Raw genomic sequence first — 23496 nt, 5'->3', positions numbered from 1 at the left:
TTTTAAGGTAACATCTAATAGGTTTAATCAACACTTCACTTGGAAAGAAATAGTGATTCATTTAATCATTCTGCTGACCAGATTTTTTTTCCTTTTCTGTATTGAATTTGTGATTAAAAAAAAAAACAAAACAACAATTAACACGTACAATTCATATATAAAAGCAGTAAATCTGGATCCCTCCTCACCAGCTGATAAGGATCTTCATCATGATCTTCACAGAGTTTTAATTGGTTTTAATTAGCTATTGAAATAATCTCCCAAAGTTTATAGTATTTTTCCTCATTGGAAAAATCTAAATCAAGATCATATCTTTTTCCAAGATCTGCTCCAATTCAAGTGAGAAGAATTCCAGAGAATGCAGAGGGCCAATGTGTTACAGAAGGTCACGGTGGCCTATCACACCCACCCCTTATTGTTAGCACACTGTTAATGAGAATCAAGGTAGCTTTTCTGCATGAGTGTTGACATGATGGAGCATGGCAGCTCTGGAGGCGGGTGTGATGAAGTGGGAGGCTCTGCACCCCTAGGAGCATGCCTCACAAATAGTCTCGTGTGGTTCTTTCCCTACAGTCCCCAGTGCCCAGCCTGGACATGTTGGACAGGTGCTGTGGTTTGAGTTGCTCCAGATAATGAACTAAGAGTAGAAGCTATGCTTAACATGGAGAAGAGTTCATGTGAAGGCCTGTTTAGGTTAGCTGGGTCCTCTCAGGTCAGTTATGAAATTATGTGTTTTGGGCAGAAAGCAGACTGTGGGAAGGTAGAGACAGTAACAGACAAGCAGAATATAAGACTGCAGGTAGCTTTTTCTGATGAGTTCCTCTCAGCTGGGTTTCACAGATAGCATGCTTCCCAGAACCACAGTGCACTTTCTGTAGAGCACTGCTTCTCAAACTTTAATTTTGTGCACAGCTAAGCATTTCACATTGGAAGCACAAAGCTCACTGTAGCAAATTTAAGAATATTATCAGTAAGCTTGCTCTCTCAGTTGCAGATTGAACATCAATGGATGATCATCACCTTCAGAGGTATGAATCAAGGCATACGATAAAACATTTGCCCGATGCTCAGAAAAACTTAGCCCACTAGAATTTTCTTCATTCATTCCATTTTCCTTTGCCAATTCTGATTTTCAGAACCTCCCCCAAAGTATCTCACTATCTCACTTGACATAAAGACTCATCAAAGTGCTTTACCAAGATAAAGAAAAAATCAGTCACATTTTCTCAAATGCTTTGTTTCAGTTCTCAAAAGGAAAGGTTCTGTTAATCAAAATGGAAACGGAGACCCAAGATGTAACATTTTACCCTAGCTGGACAAGCAACATACTGTGCATTTTGCTGTTCTAGTCATACATTTGGGGCAGATACTGCTATCAGTCTACTCTAGACTCCTTATGATGTCAGTGTGAGTGCTATACATGGATCAGCTACAAAATGAGGTTATTTTTAAAAGGAGATGTACTCTCTGAGTTTATGTCACGATTTATATGTCTCCCACAAGACCATGCCCCAGATGGTGAAGAGATGTGCAAATTTAATTGCATTTTATCTAAAAATAAGAAAGGAACCACGGCAACAGAACTGACTTAATAGTTCTGTCCTGGTGAATAAGGAAAGAAAGAGGGCACATTTGCCTTTGTCCAGTACCTGGTGTAAGTATAACTGTCAGAATTATCCTGATTAAAGAATTCATGCTGATCAGACTGCATGGTGATCAGTTCTGAATTAACTAACTCAGTGTTTCTCAAATACCTTTGGACACTTAAGCCCTTTGTGAAAGGGCAAGACCAAGTAGGACAGTAAAAATTGCAGCATAGAGGTTAATTACTCACATGCCTGTTCATGCTCACCATTACTGTTTGATTCTTCATCTCCTTACTTGAATTTGTTTGCCATTTTCTTTGCTCAGTTCTCAATGGCCACGTTTGCCCCTTTACATACTGTTTCACGATGGGGTACGAATCACGTATCACATATATAATATTATTAATGATAGCTTATACATCTATAGCACCTTCCACTTACATGTTTCAATGTTTTTCACATGTGCTAACAAACAAAACGTCTCAATAGCCTGGTGAAGCAAGGGGATTGCTCTGTCTGCTTTACATGTAGGTCAGCCACACTTAGATAGGTTACAGTTCATGACTTGCCCAAGGTTACACAGGAAATGTGTGGCAGAACTCGGAATGGAAACCAGATTTCGCGCTCTCCTGCCTTAACAACAAGGTTATCCTTTCTCTTTGTGATGCTTTTGGGCAGTTCATATGGATCTACACATATGTTTCAAATGAATTAAATTTCCATGAACTTACTGTTTCGAACAAAAGCGGATGAATAAATGACAAAGGTCTAAATGACTGAAAAATGGCAAAAGCCGCTTGGCGATTTGCATACCTGGTCACAGTAGTTGTATACATAAATAGCTAATTGATTACATGCATAATCGTAGGAACTGTGCATGCAATTTTCTGAAAATTTGGACCAAAATGCACAGAAGGGTAACTGGAGAAAAGGGAAAATATAAGGTTTAATGTAATACACATGCATAGTGAGCATGGGCTTAAGCCATAAAGGACTCTCTTTAATTGGACCTAGGACCAGTGTCTACAGCTCACAGATCTGATGAACTAGCTTAAAATGCATGATGTCTTGCATTTTCCTTCATTGACTAAATAGTGATTTTTCCTCCCATACCACCTACAGGAGTAAATAGTATGCTCATCACTCTTATTTGCATAATGTACTCATATCTTTTTAAAGCAAATGTGATCAGAAAGTCTTAGGATTTTTAAGACTGTTTTCAATTTGCCAAAGGCTTGTAAATTGAATCCCACTTTGATCAGACCTTCATCAAATAACAGAAGAATTTGCGTTTAGAAACAGTACAGTCACAGAAAACTGCAATTCCTGTTTGAGGGGCTGTTTCATTGAGGGCTGGTCCCTTAGTTAGAAAGCGTATCTATAGAGTAGGAGCGATCAGGTGGTATAAGTCAGGATAACTTGCCTATGTGCCAAAACAGTGTTTGCCAAGAAAGAATCAGTCCCATGGTTTTCAAGGTGGCAAAAGACAATGTTTTTTTTTGCAGCATTTGAGATTGTATAGAACAGATAGAAGGGCCTGGAGGTCCTCAGTGCCATACTTTTGCTCTTTTTGCTTCATTGGGTCCATTCCTCACTGATGTGATAATGAGAGAAAAATGTGCTGTTAGCTGATTTTCAGCAACACGCTGCAAGTTTATGAAAATGAAAAATCTTTAACAAGAATTGAAAGGAAATCATTGATTCATGGAGGGAGCTTCAGCTAAGCGTAGATTAATTAAAAACTAATGTAAAGATGAACATGGGTTGAGAGATGAGAAAAGATTGAATTTTGCCAGAAGCAGGGCTGTTACTGGACTCAGGCATGTTGGTGGAGGGAGAATAACATCCAGCCATCTGCATACAGTGCAAAAAATCCTGCTGGTAAATATTGAGATGTTACAAGTCAAATGCAACTGGCAGAATGCCAGCAACTGTTCTGGAGATGCTGTTCAGAATAAAACATGTATGCCTAATTCCCTGACATCATCTGTATAGGTGTGTTTTTACCCTGTTCCTATGGCTAATGCAATGAAGGTAATCAGGCAGCACGGTGTAGTCAACATATTTTAAGGGTTATAATTTCCTTCCTCTCTTGGCACGAGGAAGGAAAATGTAGAGTCAAAGATCTGTCTTCAGCTATGGCAGTGGAGGTGACAGGTCCTAGTGCAATGCCTGCACATCTATGTGGCCTGTGACATGTCTTTCGTACCAAACCTTCTACTCCCAGTCTGTAGTTCTCTATTTACTGATAGCTATTAAGTGTCTTGCAGATGGGCAGGGGCCGAAGTCCCACTCCTGAAGACTTTTTAATCTAGACCTGAATTATTGGTAGTGTGTCTTTGGCTGTCTTGAGAAGCAAAGCAGCTGCCCAGCTTCTAAATTCCCTATACACACAGCTACAAATGGATAGAGAGCAAGTAGGTATGGATCATGTGTGCCAGGAAATGAAATGTTACCATTTTTTTAAAATGTGGGCTCATTTTCATGCTATAGTGATGGTGGTTTCCCTTTGTGGACTAAACATAGGCTTTCTTAATTATCCAATTCATTTAATTTGTAGAGTGGAGAATTTTATGAAGTCGGATACTGTGGCTGTGTTGGTAAAGCAGTAATAATTCAGAGCCACAGTTATGAAGTGCTATTTAGTAGTGGTGGGTTTATACTTTTGGTTATTGTGTGCGTTTATTTTTTTATGGTTTTGTAATTATTTATATTGGTAACAGTATGTTTATGAACACAACCTTATTGTTGTGTTCATATTAAAGAACAATATAGTTCGCAGAAAAATTATAGGAGATATTTTTCTCTACAACTACTTTGTCATTCAAACATAAATATATAAGCTGCTTCTAACAGGAAAAGAATGAAATACACTTATTAAACAATGTCAAGAAGTTGTACTTTACAGAGAGGAATAGAAATTGTGTATTCCAGCTTTTACCTGACCATTTATGCAAAAGGAATGAACAGTGAATCTACCAGACAGCTCATATTACTGGAAAAATGCATCAACATGGGAGTCCAAAGCAGCATTTTTATTCTGGATGAGTGGTGACAGAGCTACTAAAACTTCTCTTCTTTTACTCAACTTCCATTCAGTGTTGTTGTGCTCATTCCCATAGTCCCAGAGCAATACTTCTGTCATTACCTGAGCACATAGGAACTTGATTTGTAGATTTGGAATGCTCTGTGGAATGTCCTCTCATTCCAGAGAACCCAGTAAATGTCTCTTATCCCAGCTCATTAATCTATTCATTATTATTATTTTTTTTTAAACTAATATTCCAACTTTGATATTTTTCACAGAATCATAGGATGGCTGAGGTTGGAAGGGACATCTGGAGGTCATATTGTTCAATCTACCTGTTCAAGTAGGGTCACCTACAGCACATTGCACAGTATACACAAGATGGCTTATAAATATCACCAAGAACAGAGAGTCCATAATGTCTTAGGGCAGCCCACACCAATGTTCTGTACTAAATCCATGACAGGTCCAGCAAAAGAAATAAATCACGTTTGCTTTTCAAGTGTTTGCAACCTGTTACTTACACATAAATATATGCAATATAAACATCATAGGGAAATTAAAGGTTACACATCTAGAGGCAAGAGATTAAAAATCTTCTAAAATGTAGAAGCACAAATCCTTATGAAAATTGCTCCAATCCAAAATACTGTTCATTAGCTGTCAAGAAGAGATGTGACACTGGATCCAGAAGATACCTATCCAGGCAGTATGCTCCTAACCTGAACAGTCCTGCTCTAATGGCCCAGCTGCTCCAGTGGGCGAGGACTCACTTCCAGATAGCTCAGGTTTCCTCATGCCATACCCCACTGCAGGCATTCTCTTTAGTATCTGAAAAAGCATTTTTCTTTACTAACTGGTAAGGAGTCTTTTGGAATGCTAAAGATTTACAGTAATGTTTAAATCAGTGTCCAACAGTAGTGTTTCTCCCCCTTATATTGTAAGGAACTAGGATTAGAGTTCTCAGAGAATATTTTGTAAAGTAACAGAATGGTGGGAAAATGAAAAGAAAAAAGGAATTTTGTGTGATCATTTCAACTTGGTGGGAAAGAGCTACCCTAACTAGAACAGCCAAGGTGCTATCAGCACTTTTGTTACTGGAGTGAATGGAGGCAAAAAGAAAATATTACTTTTCTGAAAGAGTGGTCAGGCTCTGGAATGGGCTGCCCAGGGAGGTGGTGGAGTCACCAACCCTGGAGGTGTTCAAGGAACGTTTGGATTTTGTGTTGAGGGACGTGGTTTAGTGAGTACTATTGGTGATAGGTGGATGGTTGGACTGGGTGATCTTGTAGGTCTTTTCCAACCTTGGTGATTCTGTGTGATTCTGTGTGAAAAGTCTGCAAATGGAACAACCCAAACCATTCACCACAAGCATAAAGTGTGGAGTAAGTGCAATACGTTTGCATTTCCATGCTTTGACTTTTTTTACCTTGACAGATTCTGGAACGCTTTGTCACCTATTTAATTCTTTAAAGACAGCTTTTAAAACACAAAATGTCAGTCTGGAAGTGACTATTGAAGCTGTAAAAATTTTCAGAAAATTCCAATCATTTTTTTGGTTTAACAGCCATAGTGCTCTTGCAACAGTTATCCATTTGTGGTGGTCACAAGGAAGTGACATCATCCACTGAAAACAAAAAAAATCAAAACAAACACAAGTCAAACCACTTATCAAGGTCATAATTTAGACTTCAGTTTGATGCTTTTTTTTTTCTACCCTATATGAGTTGAGCAACTTCAGTTGTTTGTTAGATATATTTATAGGTGTTTGGGTTTTTCATATAGTACGAGAGAAAGTGGCAGCTCATCTCCTTGATTATGAAAATGTGCTCTCACAGAACTACAAGAAGAATGGAGAAATATGGTTAGTTACTCCTTGATAAAGTTGGATTAAGATTTTGCTTTATTTATGTTTGCAATAATCATTGTGGTTTAGTGGCATTTGGAACAGCTGGAACCTTCTGTTTGAGCTGATGTTTTGATATGTCATTTTTTCTTGGAGTTTAGTCCTGATTTTCTGGTCTGTGTGAAACAGGCAAATCATTTATGTATCTCATAGGAGTACTTTTCATTCAGGAACTTTAAGGAATTATCAAAGGTGGTTATTTTAATCTCTCCATTCAGATGCTTTAGTGACTAAGGGTTAGGTTAGAAAATAGATTTAGGAATTTAAATTGAAGCAGAAGTTAAATTCAAGCACCTTTCCTTTCATCTGAAAGTAAATCCTTAAAACCCTTGCTCAAGAGATGTCTAGCCCCAAAGGTACTTAAACATCGAATGATCTTTTTTCCATCTTTAAAGAATCCAAGTTTTTAAGTCTTGTGCTAGCCGAAAAGCACCTGGGGCCTGAACAAGCTGTGTGGCTGGATACCATGATCATGGCTAAATCCCCACGAGATCTGCACAGCAGGAATCCTTTGCCCTAAGAAACAAGCTGGAAAAGGGATCCTCCATGCCACTGTCACCTGAGATCATTGACTTCATTGAATCCAGGACTGAGTGAAAGTCTGCATGTGCAAAGCTGAAAAACACTTTGGAAGATGCACGTGCAGCACCTTTAGTTACAGTAAAACGGGACCACTGGGAAACGGGAAGGACACACTGACCACTGTGGCTGTTTAACTGTGCAATGGTAAATCAGCTAAACTCTACTGGGTGTGCTACAAGTGTAAGTAGTAAATTAGATATCAAGTTTATTGCACAATGGGATTAATTCCCAAACTTTTCATACTGGTGCTTATCTCCTGAGAGCACCTGCCCCAGTGGGCAGGACTTCCAGAGTAATTTGTGTGAAAGGAAAACAGCATGAGCTATGCCACTGGAATAACTAACAACTGCTCACAAGCCTATTGCAGCCCTTAACTAATCCGTATGTTTTGCTTCCAGGTTGCAGAGCCTGGAAAACTCGGCAGATTTTATCAACGAAGGTCAAATTGTTGACGTTCTAATCTTCAAGAGGATGCAGAGCAAAATTATTTTTATAGTGGTAAACTGAATATCCAGAGAAGCTGAGGAACTCTTCACATGGGAAAAGACAAACAATTATATCTTTATCTGGTGCAGTGTGACAAAACATTGGTTACAGCCTGTGATTTCTCAGTTACATTATTTAGGAAAATGGGCTCAAGGCATGTGAGCACAAGTAGGAGATGCTACGTGTGCTACGCATAACCTTGGAGGCAGGAAAAGCCATTTGCACTTGCTGTGACTGTCTACATGAAGTTATTTGCTACCATTTTTCTGGGAATAGATAAACTCCTGTGCAGCTGAGTTTGGAGACTACCACTTCATTCCTTATAATGACTACTTTCAGAACTTTGCTTTTGTTTAAATTAGGCTATATATATATATATATATATATGTATGTTTGTGAATACCGTTCTGGCTCTTGATAGCAACAGTTCTCTGTGTTTAACTTGGAAACTAACATAAAGACGTGGATCTTATGACATGCTTTCATGTCATATCAGAGCACAGGATGAGTTTCATTAACTGGAACAAGTGGCACGTGACATCAAGTGGACTCTAATATCTGTCATATTTAGCACACATTTTGATCTGCTTGCCTTTAATATGGTTGGACTAAATGATCTTAGTGGACTTTTCCAATCTTAATGACTCCATGATTCCATGAATAGGTTCTTCCACATGCTTTCTGACTATAGATAAATTTATACTCGCCTGTACAGTTGAGGAAGAAAGAGACTGAAATTCTCATCTCTATTGTAAATGAAGGACATGGGATTCTTATTCCCAGAAGAGAAGCAGGTTGGTATTCACTAACACAAAAGAGTTTCCATGGAGAAAACTGGGGTGAAACATGTATGTGGGTTGACACTACCTCTCTTCCACAAAACAAAACAGAACAAACAGCAACAACAAAAACAAGAGGCAATAAGAAGATCCTAGAAGGTCTAGAAATAAAGTTTACTTGCATTATTAGTTGATTATTACAGAGTATCTGTATAAAATATAGATGGCACATTTTCAGTCAGTACTTGGGATAAATGCCACTGCCAAGAAGAGACTCAACTCCTTTCTGAGAGATTCTGGTGTGAAATAGTGAACATCCTCCCTAAGGACCAAATTTTTTAGATAGAAGTTAACTGTCAGATCTCTTGCTAAATGTGCTCAGGAATACCTGAGAGATTAGATGTGTAAACTCTGAAGTTCCAGAAACCACACAGCTCCTGTCTTCTATGCTAAATTGCTGGAGGGTGTCTCACAGAAGATTTGCTGTCACAGAATCTTGAAAGAGGGCTAGCTGGAGAGACTTAGACCTGAGCTGGCAGATGTAATATTGGCATGAAGGGGAAAGAATCAAAATGAAGAACAGATAGTATCCATCACTGCTGATATCTGTGTCTATGTAAGTAGTTAATAGATAAGGTTTCAAGAGACAATTATCTGAGACCAAGATAATTCCTTCTTTATTGTGTATCACAATGGTTTCCTTTGTTCGGTTCTTTGCATCAGCTCTTTACAGTATCAGTCCTCCAGAGAGTGTGCGTGAACTCCTTGTTATGCAGGTTTGCATGTCAGGGCTGCCTGAGAGACTCAGCAGTTCCTAGATATTCCAGTAGCCCATTACCCTCAACATCTGGGTTTGGTTATAAGAGGTGTCACTTGTATTTCAAATGCAAAGTTAGTAACTATTGCCCACCTTGAGATATGGCTGCAATGATGTGCTCTAAGCTGCAGCCAAGCTGAACCTTGTTAGGATGCAGATGGAGTACTGCCCCTTAGATTGCATGTCCTGTTTCAAAACAAATGAATGCTCACTTGATCACTGACTTGTTCAGTCTTTTGCTTGTCTTTTTTCCTTCCTCCTTAATGCGATGAGTAACTGAACAGTGGACACAAGGCAGTATGGTTTTTCTGTGATATAGAGGCAGTATGGAAACCAACAGCTGAGATATCAATTTGATTTTTCCCAGGGCAAAAACCACACTTCTCTGCTTTTCTTTATAGCAGAATAGCAGATACTACTATTTCAGACTCTTCTGGCTGCCATGCAATTACAGGGCCTGATACTATGGTTTTAGCCATTTGGTCATCTAGCTGTTTGAGCTTACATTCTTTATTTGTGAGATACTAGTGGCAAGGTATTTTCCAAAACAATTTGTTTTACAATTTGTTCTTTCAACTATGCTCCAAATTTCAGTTGGAGATCCAAAAAAAGGTCACCTATTATTGCACCAGAAAGGATATACAGATAAATTTAACTGATTTGATAACATAATTTCCTTTGTTTAATTTATTCCACCCTAAGATCTCTCTCATAAACAAGAAAGAAAGACACAAGTTCAGTTTGGAATTTTCCTCTCCCCCAGGTACCACCCTGTACTTAATGCTATGGCAGCTCACACTCTTGTATGACGTGAACTTCTCTAATTAGGAGCTCGGTGGTGTTGCAGGACTGGAAGGACTGGGTGCACAGTGATGCCTGAAAAGTAGGAGCACATCCTGACTGCGTATTAACCATGTTACAACTGCTGCGAGCAGGGATGTCCTGACACTATTGATTTAGGTCTATAGGATAGTAGGATTGTCAAGTCTACAGGATTCCTCCTTCTTTGCATGGGCAGTACAGATATAAGAGGGCACAAGTAGGACAATGGATGTAGTCACACATTTTTCTGTGCTGAGAACCTGGTGCTAAACAATTAACATTCATTACAACTGAAAAACAGTTAACTATTATTAGCTAGCAGGATTATCCTCAAATTTTGGGACTTTTCAGTCCAATGGTAATTTAAAGCTCCCCAGCCCCAAATCAACATGTGTAATATTTGCCATGCAAATGCAGAACTGTTAAAAAAGAGTAGGCTGCAATAAAAGTGTAGGAAAAGTCATACTCACTTTCATTTCATAGTAGACAAGAGGTTTGATCATAGTACAGTATGGGATGTGTGACAACTTTAGAACAGGACTAGCTTGGAGGTCCTAGCTTGGCAGTGCAGACCTTACAAACATTTGTAGCTAGAAGGCAGCAATCTTTCCTCTGTAAGACAGATTTATTGACACCAAAGCTCTGCTCTTAGTGATTTAAGACTGGTCTATTTTAATGAACTCTACTTTGGACAGGGCTTTGAACATATTCAGAAAATGAAGCTAGTGAAAAAATACTCTAACTAAAGCCCAGCAAAATCCAGATTTTTCATCTCAGGGAATGTCTTAGGGGTGAATTTTACTTCCACTCCTAATGAAAGCAATACAACAATCCAGAAAGCCATTACAAAGCATGATTATGAATAAAATACTTGTTGGTCAATCAAGTTATTTGAACAAAAGGAAAATATTCCATTTAGATCTCAATTTGAAATAGTATGGAAAACAGGAAAAAGCATTTTGCAATGCAAAACTGAAAATGTTCTGAAAATGTAACATTTAATTTTCAGCAAGCTGATTCTTTTGTTTATCTCTTCAAAAGGAACATTAGTCAAGATCATCGCTCTTAAGCAGATGTTTTGTTCTCATGAATTGGCAATTTCTAAGAGTCTAAATGTAACTGACTTGTATGTAAAATACCTAACAATATGTGTAAGTGATCTAATCTCAATGAATTTAAGCTATTGCTATGGACCTAGAGTAGTCCCCATCAATCTGAAGCAGTCCTACAGATAAAGGTTTTACTCTTTTATTATTTTTTCTTCCCAGTTCTTGGTCAGGCACTGTATTTGAATGGACAAAATTATAAAGGAAAAAAGAAAAGAAAAAAAAGGATTAAACGAGTAGCACCAATTTTTCCTTTGGTCTAGAACTTCTCTTTGTCAGCTGTCACTTTTTAATTGAAGTGAAACAAATTTCAAGCCAGAATGCTGTGCTACTTTCAACAGTCTGACGTAATTCACTTTTATTCTCCCATACTAAGCCTAAGGAAACCTCTAGAATATTTTCTGGCCATCTGGACCGGTATCCTAGAAAAGCACGCATTTGTTGCTGAGGTAAATTCTGTTCTCTGGTCAATTTCAGCCACAGCTGTTTGGGTTTGTAGCCATTCATTTGCATTGCGATCTCTGTGTAGCACTGCTCCCTACTGCTTGACAGTAAGAGAGTAATCAGTCCTTGTAGCTGTCCATTGGTATTAATGGAGACCCAATTACGCTCATGGTAAACTGTTTTAATTATGGTGGCAATTAAGCTCAACAGTAGCTTTCTGGAATCAATGGAAATTAAATGCAGATAACAGACATTAATTGAACATTTATTGGAAACAATTTAAATTATGTATAGTTGTGCCTTAGTTAATGGAAATTAATGACTACCATTTGGGAATAAGCAGAACTGCTGGAATGTAATGAAAGTCAATACGAGCAGTTACAAATGGTTGAGATAAGGAAATGCGTATTGATATTAGTGATCTTCAATATTTTCCATTGGAACTATTATCTGATACAGACTGTATTGCTGTGAACTTCATCTAGGATACAGGGATAAGAATATTATAGTTGTAAAGCGCCACTAATCTGGTAACTTCCTATTCTGAATACTGAAATAATGCAGTAGATCATTCTTAATTGTAGTCTTATATTTGCAGATAAACTGAAACCAAGGCTGTTATTGATTAAAAGAGGTGGCACATTGCAGACCCTGTAAGAACTACATTGTTCTTGAATTTCATACAGTGTAGCTTAGATTTTTACATGTGATTTGAATTACTTGAATGTCTTAAAGATCTGTGTTCCAACCAGATGTGAGAAATGGCTTTGGTTTTAAAAGTTTTAAGGAAGGACCACCAAATAGTTAGGGGGAAAAAAAACCTCTATATGCATTTTCCCTACAATTCCAGTGGAAAATAGAAACTAAGAAGGGTAGCCCCTTTTTTTGTTTTTTTTTTTTTTTAACTTGGACTCCTGTCAGGAAAATGTTATTTACCTGAAAAGCATAATTATCCTTTTTCCATCTTGGCCTTTTTCTCAGAGTAAAGCTATACACTGGTTTACTGCATTTGATAAAATGCTCTAATTGAAAGGATTGAACATTTCTGTACTAGTCTTACTCTTTACAAGCCACCTTTAACTATGCCAAATATCTACTAGTTAAGTACCGACTGTACTGACTACAGTAATTGGCTTTACTGATAGAATACATAGATGTTCCTGTTAATCCTACTAAGATATAATGTCTTTTTTCATTTTTTTTTCCCTGTCAGTAGAGCTTTGCTTTTTAAAGTTATCTTAGTCATTTCCTGAATTCCTTACAAGGAGTCGTTAACAAATATTCAATTTAAAATGAACGTGCTACCTCTTTAAAAGGAAGATTAGGTCACGTGATATTCCATTCTGTTTTGTTGTCTTTTCTTCTCTCTCAGAATCAGGTTTTTGTTGCAAAGTAATATGACAAAGATTACATAGATTCTGTTATTCAAAAATTCCATGACTTGTTGAGAAACCCCTCCGTTCCTACGAAATTCTCATTGGTGAACTGAAGATGACTGCTACAAATTGACCACAAAAATGGCATGAAAAAGGCAAAGCAAATTTATATACAAAGAATAAATAAAGGTTGGAAATTTCTTTGGAAATACTTCTAAAGTTCAATTGAACACAGCATTGCAAAACTGAAAGAATTAACCAGTTTGTTATGCTATATACAATGTTTAATACTGGTATGTATTTCAAGCTAGCGGTAAAAACAAAGGTGCACTAATAAACAAGTTACTATTAGTTCACAGAGATACTATCTGTATTTATCCGTAAGAAGTTCAAGGAGTACAGAGATCGACTGGAAAATATAATCGGCATTATTCCTTTTAATTATACCTGGTGATTTGTTCAGAGATTTATAATCCTGACCTGGATATTCTATAAACAGAACCTTCATTTAGAAGGGATTAGAGTTGGCTATGTGTGATAACTCACCTTAACATAAACTCTTTAAGAAGATGTCAGGTTATGGAGTGCCTCCTAACCGTTCCCTTTCCTTGCCCAACATGCCTGCTGCTGACCATACTGCATCACAGAACTCCTACCTCCAAGTGACCACGGAATGAATCATGCACAAACCCTTTCAGAGCATAAAATGCTGTCTTATTAAGATCATCAACATCAGCATAATTTGGGGTAGACATATATGACACACTCAAGCACTATTTTATGCAAAGTATCAGTAGAGATACCTCCCTAGGTAATTCAACCATTCCAAATGCCATGGTCTCAGGAAGGCAAAGGCTTGCTAATCCAGGCTAGTCTGTGAAACTGGCCAGGTGGAGGCTGGTTCCAGCCCAAAAGATGTGTGTGGCTGACTGTCTAAACTTCACAACTACTGTGGCCTCCCTGGCTCCCAGTCTGGTGCTCAGAATGGGTTAGCTCTGAACCAAAATAGTGGGGCTTGATGTCTGAAAAAGAAACCATAGGGGCACCAAGAATCTACAGTTCCAACAGAATAAATGGCTAAGAACTACACACTTTTTCCTATGTGAAACTCACAAATGGTTTAAACTGAATCCTCATCCTGATTGTGGATCCTACTGGAACTTCATGGGAAGATGATCAATTCTTTTGCAAATTCCTTTCCACATACTATACACGCACACATACACAGTTGTGAAGTTGTTACATTTTTGCTGATTGTTTTGTTATAAGCTGAGTTCAGCCTTGTTGAAAATGGTAGGATTAACCACCGCACATCTCTTCTGAGCTGTAAGAAACAGTTCAGCACATGTTTCTGCCCTAAACAAGGTGACTACAAAGTTGCTCAGGAATTTAAAAGATCTGGGTGGGGAGCATTGTTGATTTTGTTTGGGGCAGGGATTTATGTAGATCAGGAGCAGAATGGGAAGAGTGGTACAAGCCTGCAGGAGCAGTGGTGCATGTCTTTGGGAGAAGCCTATGGAGAGGGTTTTCAGTCCTGCTGTTTGCTGGGGATGAGAGCAAGGAACATTCCTCCAATTCCATGAGTGCTCCTGTGCTCAGGACAGCAGGGTTCAAGCATCTTTTGAGCAGACAGCATGTCAGCAGCACACCTATTCCCCTCACCCCCCCAACTCTCCTCCGACCCATACAACGTACAGCATGCTGAATTCCACCTTACAGTGGCTCAAAAGTGGGCAACTGTATATTCAAAACTGTATAAAGTATAGACATCTCAAGCAATGAGAAAATGTGAATAAAGAAGAGAGGAAAAAGAAACAGAAATTTGCTTACTTCTGACTTTCTTACATTATAGAAATGCGTGGCCAAAATACCTTGCCACTATCTTTAAACATCAGAGAATTTAGAAATGGAGGCCAAGCCAGAATCAACTCTGGGAAGCTCCTACAGGACTACAAATTGACAGAAACAGTTTGAACCAATTTATTTAAAAATTCCTGGATAAATCAGTCTTTAGTTCTAGATCACAAACAGTGAATTTGGAAAATTCTGTCAACAGCCGAAACAAAGAGTTTCTACAGCTAGTAAGTGTAACTGAAATATTTGAAAAACCTGATAACAAATACTGAAACAGGTCCTGAGCTGCTTCTTTAAGTCACAGATTTAACAAGAACTTGTGAAGATTTACCTTTAGTAGGACTGCAGATGTGGTAATCCAGAGATTTTGGTGGGACTCTAAAACTCATATTAACTGTAATTTATTTCCACATTCTTATCATTTCAGAAGCAGGGATTTGTAGCACTTAATTCCCCTTAGCATTCATGTGGAAGGCCATAGAGCCCATACTCCCAGACTCACAGATAGAAAGACAACCATCTTTGAACTGAACTTCCCAGGAACTAAGTCCTCCTCCGTCTGGAGTCAATGGAAATGCTAGCATAAGCTTTGGTGCAAGTAAATTTAACTTCTAGTGTTTTTCATGACACCTCTTTTTTGAAGGATATGCTTAAGCATTCGTTACAGATTGTCTGTACTGTTTTTTTGTTAAAATGATGGTTAAATCAGGCTTGTAATGTATTTCTCATTTTGTATCAAAAAATCTTACGGAAAGGAAGGACTGTCCGTGTTGAGCAAATCTTTTAAATGTTGAGCTAGCTTATCTTCATCTTCCTTCCTATTATCCATTCATATAAAAGGAAGGTGTTAATGATATGAGAGTTGGCAAATGGTTCATAACATAAAATTTAAATTCTGTTTTGTTTGTGATGCATGGAGTGAAGAGAGAAATTCCATCATTTCAGCAATTTAAAAATTCTTTTTTTTTTCCACATTAAATTGCAGCTCAGTATGACTTGAACTGGCAGACATACCATCTCCAGCAATCCACATTATATAGTGGAAATGCCAATAGACTCCGTGGAACAGCACTGTTAGTGTCACCACTCTTTACTGTTACTGAAAGGAATTTACAGGAGCTGGCCTTTCGCTCTCAAATCATGCATTACGTTATCACTTTTCTATTTGCACATCATTTATTTAAAAGTAATTGTTTCCTTGATTCACAGCCTTCCACACCTATGCAATATGAAGCATTATGTGCTATATTTCATCTCTCCCTAGGTAAAAGTCTACAACGTGTTGATGTTGATGTGAGATGAGGATGCTCAGCACTTCACAAAACCAGGCCGTAAGCAAAAGGCAAGCATAATGTTTCAACAAGTACGAGTTACAAATGGACATGGTGAAGGTGGTGATTAAAGACTGTTATGAGTACAGTCTGGGGTTCTGATGTTGCAGTACTAAGCTGCTTCTATGTTCTTTTTGTGACTTATTTCTCTATGGAGTACCTCTGATAGTCTTGATGCTTATTATCAATAATAATTGATGATCCTTTACATACCATTTTTATTTAATATTCTTGACCAACAAAAGAATTCTGCTTGTAGCAACCCAGACTAAAGCACTGACCTCTGCAGCACTAAATGTTTGCTCAGACCCTCTTTCTCCTCCACCATGCTTTGCCGAGGGGAGGGCACTCAGTCCTTTTCAGCAGGCACTGAGAACAGAGCTCACCTCACCATGCCTGGCGGCAGAGAGCTGCACATCAGCTGCTCATTCACATCCCCCTAGTCGCTGATTGGAAGAAACAGGAGGCTCTGGTTCATCCTAACTATTTCAGACATTTAGGAGAATGTGAATTGAGACCTCTTAGTACCTTGTGCTATGGTGACTAGTTCAGTTATCACTGCTTACACTATTTGTATCTAGCTTTGCTCAGCTGCATCCCATGTCTCGATTCTTCTCTCAATACGTCCTTAAGCCCAGGATAATTCCATCTCAAGCCACTGTCAGGATTTAAACAAATCGCTCAAGCCTTACTTCTATTTATCTCAAAGGCACTTTGATAAAAGAGCACATTCAATGATTAAAAAAAACAAAACACTGGTCACCTGGTGACAACGCAACATTCACCACACACTAAAAGCAAAGCCTTCAGGTTTCACTTACATTAATATTTAGGTATCAGCAGGAAGTGATGTTCCAAAATCATGACTTGGTGATGTGTTTATGATCTGTTACATGGACTCATTCACTGTAAAACAGAAAAAGATTGTTTAGCAGATAAAAAATGGTTATTTTACAAACCAAAATGAAGGAAGTTCTTTCCTTGTTGAAATATTAAGTGATCTGTTTGATGCTCCTGCCTCAAATAGCCTGAGCTTCCCTTAAAAATTAAAACATGATGTCCTCTGATACTTGTTTTGATACTGTCTTACTAAGAAGTCATAGAGCCTCTTACACTGAGTCCTGTCATTTGCATCAGATCTTTTTTTTAATTGTGTTTTGCAAATTCAAACTTCATCAACCAAACAAATCTCCCATTTTGACTAAAGAAAATCTACCTTTGAATCTGAATTTTGCAGGTTGGATTTCCCTCTTCTTCCTGTCTGAGAACACAGTTATGGCACCTACTTGCACAAGTTCATAATTAATTGAAATGCTAGTGACATGAGTATGTGCTGAACAAAGGAATTTTACAAAAAAATTACTACACTTGGAAGCAATAAAATCTTAAAGAGTTAAAAACAGCTCATTTTTTCCACAGGTTGCTCAAGTTAGGAGTTGTTTGCAGTGCACAGAGCACATTTGGGACTTTATTCCCTTTTGCAGTGTCCTATATACGTATCTTTTTAGATTTCCATGAATGTGACAGAGATCTAGACGGTGGAGTTTGACGCAGTGATATGAAACTCTCTCAGAGATTTTCAAAATATGCAACCCATAAATCATTCACCTCAACCCGGACCCGAATTTGCATAAAACCAGAGTCGATCATCTCAAAAGGTAATTTACTCAAAGCCCAAACAAACCCAGCTGTGTGAAGCACATAACAAAGTTATGAAGGTAGGATTCACATGGCTTCAGGGTTTGTAATGGATGCTTTGCACAGCTGTAATGATGAGTGGGTGAGGATAGTTAAGAATGAATGAAGTGTGGGTGGTGGAAATATTCACTGGGCATGTCACGGCCAGAAGAGGAAACACTGGGGCCTCCCAGCCTCCGGAATGGAAAGGACGTCAAGGCTCCATGGACAGGGGTCCTACTTATTTATTTATTTCAGCCCTGACACATTCTCATTAGGAAAGCAAAAATGTGAAATCGATAGTTTCTCTTGAATGCAGGGAGCCAACTGTGGCTGCGCAGCAGAGTTGTCTTATAAACTGCTTCCAAACGTGTGGGTGCCTCTTGGGCTTCCTCAGAGATTTTATGGACTGTTTTCAAAGTTTTCTGTAAATTCACGCCAACAATGTCTGCATCCCCTACCACATCAGTCAAAAATTGAACTGCGTTTCAGAGTCACGTAAATTCCTTCTATAAGAAACATTCACGTTTTACGAAATGAAAACTGAGCAGACTACTTCACGAGGTGAATTCATCCCTGGTTTGTCTCCCTCATTGCAGTGCAGTTACCGCAGGGACGGGTTGACTAATAGGTTACCATTAACAAACAGAAAAATGAGTAGCCCGTATAACTGAACATTACAAAGGTTTCTTCCAGGATTGCCATGGCACATGATAAGATGGCACATTGATAAGATACTTCATTCTTACCGTTCTTGAATTTTCGTGAGAACTTATCTGTAACTCCACAAAACCCAAAGGCCGGTTTATGTTTCTTTATGGCATTATTATAGGGCACTGTAAGTATAATAAAACAATCTGCTAACTGTTCTCCTTGACTGTTCTTATTCATTGCTCCTAGACAGGTTTTCTTGCACATATGGTAAAATATATACAACAACTTTCATATCTAAGGTCCTAGTAGTTTAAACACAGTCCATTTCTTTATTGGCAAATTATTCTTTGTAGTTAAGACTTGACTAGGCTGGGAAATATTGAAAATATGTTGACTAATGCACTGTTAAAAATATAAGAAGTGCAATGTTTAAATAATGACAGATATTTATGATCCAGTGTAGGATTAACTACAGTCTTCTGATGAAGTTTTAAATATGGTCTTTTTATTTGCCTTGAACGGTTGTTCATGGTTCACAGTTGTAACTACAACTGATACAGCAGTTAAAAAGATGCAGTTCTCCAAAGCTACCTCTATTGCCTATCGAGCATATCAGCGGCGTAAAACGATGTCTTCACAGAAGTCTGCCCAAAATTCATCCATTCTGGAGGAGCGGAACATTTCTTTATGTAGAAAACAATGTACTCATTGAATCTGAAAGTAGTTTTTTCGAAGTGTTGGGTTTTTTTGTTGTTTTTTTTTTTTTTAGCCAAGTAAAACTATCTTAAGGGACAAAAAAAGTCTTTGGCCCTGGGCAAGAATTAGTGGCATTGATAACTGTCATGTCTGGGGTTTAAAGGAAAGCAATGAAAATTCAGAATTTGCCAGTTTCATTATTTAAGCTAAAAGACTCATGCAGCAAGAATCTGTAAATAACACTCAATCAAGAAAGAGCTTTCTGAACAGCTGATGTGAAACTTGAAAAGTGGCAACGTAACAAATGTGATGCGGGAGGCAGGGGGAAGTGCTTTCATTCCATTTCAGGAACATCTGGTTTATTGCAACAATAACTACTGTAATTATATCACTGCTGGAAAAGCTGCTCTAGGTTAGGTTAAGTTTGTGGGTTTCTATAATAAACATTGCTTTGGAGGAGTGGGGGTTTCAGTATTTCAACCATGTCAGATCACACTGAACTGAACCGTGATTTGAGGCAAAAATAACAAAATATGGAAAACATAAAAGCATTGTTCCTAACCATATATTTCTTGAGATATATTCTTGGTTTATTCCTCATTATAGCAAGTGGAGGGTATGCCAAAGAAGCAAATTGTTGGATGACTGACCATATTTCACTGATAAAAACTAAAAAAGTAATTTTTTTGTCAGCTGGAAATAGGTTTGTTAATGCATTACAGCAATATACATTGCTGTAATAAATAAGCAAGCATCCTGCAAAGGACATTAAGTACAGTTATTGTCACTTTAAATACAGGGACAGACAGTAGCTTAATGGCAGAGAGCCTCCAAGTTAGAATATGGTGCATTTTTCCAGATGAGAGCCTGTGATAGGGCTTATTGTTCAGCCACCATATTATTTCACTAGTCCTTTGAAATGAAGTAATACAGCCAAGGTAGAAGGCTTTTCTGAGGGAAGGTCTTAATCTTCACTGATCTTTCACTACAGCAAAACCAACTGAATTTGCCAAGTCTATTTCCTGAATATTATGCAGCAGCAAGAAACAACTGTCTGTTTTCTTGGCAACAGGGTACAGTTACTGACTTCAGCACCAGTAGTGTTCATAGCAGAATCATGGCTGCACTTGGATCTGCAACTGGTTAGGAGTTGCGCGTTAAAATTTTCTCACAAAATATAAAATATAAATATAAAATATATTCACAATAACATAAAATATAATCACAAAAATATAAAATCTAAGTAAACCAGTTTGTATTCTGCTGGTAGGGAGTGCTTAGACAACAGTCTAAATATGTAAATATGTAAATATGCTATAAGCCTACATGACTTCAGTGTACCAGCAATATATAAAAAAGAATGGGTCAACATCTTCCTGACAAAGGGAAATAGGAATGTCATTGCAAATATATGAATACCCATTAAAATGCTTTGTTATTATAGGAAGATCTAAGACTGCTGCAGACCACTGGGAATTTAAGAATGATGAAGAAAAAGATATTTTATTATGGTGGCTTGCTTCTCTACCTCATGATTTGAAGCTGTGTGCTGCTGTGTACTGAGATTCACACATTCGTACATAACAGATCAAATAGAATTTGCAAATTACGTGTGTGCATTGTTCTAACAATTGTCTCAGTAGTCTTTCATGCTTGCACTGGCAAAACATTACCTAAGCAAGAATCAACTTACATTACACATGCAAATGTGGGGTTTATGTGTGCAGAAGACTGCTGTTTTATAAATGCAGATTTAACACTATCTTTAGTTCTATCTCCTGCAGCTAAAATAATTTCTATAAGCTCAGTGCTTGGAATTGAAATGAAGCCTTTACTTCACTATAAATGGAATAAAATAATGCCAGAATATCACACCCTATTTTGTTTTGTGTCTTCTTATTCTACCAGAAGAAATCAAATTAACAGAGTATAAATTGCATCACATAAAGGGAAACTGAACCCTGTTGAAGGCAGACGGGTGAAAACACACTTTAATTTTCAAAGCAATATAGCAGATAAAATAATAAAGTTGTTTTAAAGTTCCAACAAAAAGCAAATTTGTTGTTACATATGATTTACACGATCTGATTTTCCCAAGCCATTATGGAGTTTAGTGCTAGACTCATTTGTTGTGCAAATAGGGTTTTGTTACACAATGTACTTTCATTAGTGCATACACATATACACCAGTGAAATATACGTATGTGCTACAGACATATATACCATATATCATCTCATCACTAGGTTTACAATTCTGGCCATGGGCTGTTGACATTTTGTAGAATTTTAAATAAATATTTTTATGTGCCCATATCATTAATATTTTTATTTTATATATGTTCTTGGTTTTACTTCATAGGCTTTGATACTCATTTTCACAAATGGCTTAATACCTTGTGATCATACTCCAGAAATGTTACATCTCAGAATTACCAATGGCAGAACAAATCATCAACTGATATCGGCAATCACACACCTGTGTCAAGAGGAATATGAGACAACTTATGTGAGCTGAAGTACGGAGGAATATGTTCAAAATATGAATGGTCCAATGATTAAACAAATGAGGCACAAGCTTGAAGCTTGCTCTATCTTCATGCTGAATGCCACCTGGAACCCTGACCTGGTACTTCTATCAGAAAAATAAAAAGGTAAGCAGCACTAGGCATGTCTTAATCATGCTAGCCTTAAAATACCACCTAGAAGTGGGATGAAGCCTTCACCTTTCTTATTTTAGTTGTTAAAAAATCTGTATCTCTGCCTCTGCTTGCTGAGACACTGAATTTTGGAAGAAACTGACTACTGCCTGGATGATATTAAGTGTCCTCAAATGCCTTGTCAATGCCTTTAGATACCTTCCAGCACCATGCGCTCATTCAAAAAAAAGAAGTTGAGCTACTGCAGTTTTTTCAGCTTACCTGGTGTCAGGAACTCTTGCAGTACTTAGGGTTCTGCCCTGTGAAGTCCTGTAAAATGTTGACCTCCTTTCACTCAAAACTAGAAGTGGGCTGTTCTGTATAATCCATACTTCATATGATTCAATATATAAACTAAAAGAAAAAGAAAAAAAGAAAAAAATGAACAAAAATGAACAAGCAAATAGAACTGAAGATTAAATAGCGGACAGAAACACAATTTTTTTTTAAAAAAAAAAACAACTGCTAAAGATATAATTTCCAATTGTTTTTTTTTATTATTATTTTTGTTTTTTTTACCTCTGCTTTCATAGTGCTTCCTTAGTACATCTAAACAGCAGAAGAATTTGCTTGTGGTGGGCTGACTTCCTCCCATAGTGCTCATAAGTCACCACCATTTGGTTCAAGTACCTTTCATCTCTGCTAAGCTCATAACATAATTGCCTGTGCTGAGGATAGTTCAGTCCCATTTCCAGCATTGGGTCCCATGCCACACTACAGTGAGAGACATTTACTGGCATTGGTTGTTCATGTTTGCAGCAAAATTATATATGGGAAAGGTGGGGCAGCACCTGGAATCCTGTGCCATTCTCATTTCCCATGCAGATAATACTGGAGGTGTTCCCCTGAAGCTGTAAGGGCTTATTTGATTTAGTACTTCCCTATGAAAAGCTTGCTTTTCTGAGAATAAGCAAAACAAGTGAAGCAAAAAAGTCTACCAGACAGAGCAGAGATCTGGGATATTTTAATGATATTATGAAGCTTAACAGTTAATCATTGTCCACCATTTGTAAGCTACAATGTAAATATGAATGATAAGTAAATATTATACACATATAGAGTAAAATAAGACAGAAAATCCAAGTTCCACTTCTATAACTTTCCGAACAATCCTACATCTTTTCCTTGAACTCTTTTTTTTTTTTTTTTTTTCCTTCTAAATTGCCTTGTTGCAATAACAAGAGCTGGTTGTATTAAGAATACATCATTCATGGAAATGCTGACACTATTTTCTGCCTGAGTGTAGCATATCTTCACTTTAAGGAAACTTGAGTTTTGTCGACACATTCAGAGATAGGTGTTCTGATATTCAGACTTTGTTCAGTGATGACAGTGCAGAAGTTCTACTAGAAGCTGAGGAGACAAATTTGCAATACAATCCTGAGAAAGCATAAGTTCTAACAGTAAGGAATTCTGTAGTAGTAATTGCATGTGCATTGAGATAAGTGCTTTTTTCTGACTATGTTATGTTAACTTCAAAATGAAACAAATTCATGAGGCACGTATGCATTTTGCATTCAGCTCCACTGTTTGTAATAGGCTCAGTACAGGTTAGAAATCAGAGACAAACATCAAACATAAACATCAGACCATGAAATACAAAACACTTGGCAACTCCAATTTAGATAAGGAGTCTGACTGTGCAGAGTTGAATGC

General features: G+C 37.7%; 1 long non-coding RNA gene across 7 annotated transcripts in view; it reads right to left on the bottom strand.

Moving 5' to 3' along the window:
* Positions 1-23496, bottom strand: part of LOC104911065 (uncharacterized) — a 272623-nt gene that overhangs the window by 24660 nt on the left and 224467 nt on the right. For all 7 annotated transcript variants that reach the window (XR_014883460.1, XR_014883459.1, XR_014883461.1 and 4 more), the window contains 2 exons: positions 22063-22194; positions 16939-17023 (listed from right to left, as the gene is read on the bottom strand). This is a non-coding gene — a long non-coding RNA (uncharacterized LOC104911065). The remainder of the gene's footprint in view (positions 1-16938; positions 17024-22062; positions 22195-23496) is intronic.

The sequence above is a fragment of the Meleagris gallopavo genome, chromosome 5 (assembly GCF_905368555.1).
Source record: "Meleagris gallopavo chromosome 5, MGAL_WU_HG_1.1, whole genome shotgun sequence".
NCBI lineage: Eukaryota > Metazoa > Chordata > Aves > Galliformes > Phasianidae > Meleagris > Meleagris gallopavo.
This window is presented reverse-complemented; position numbering and strand designations above follow the sequence as displayed.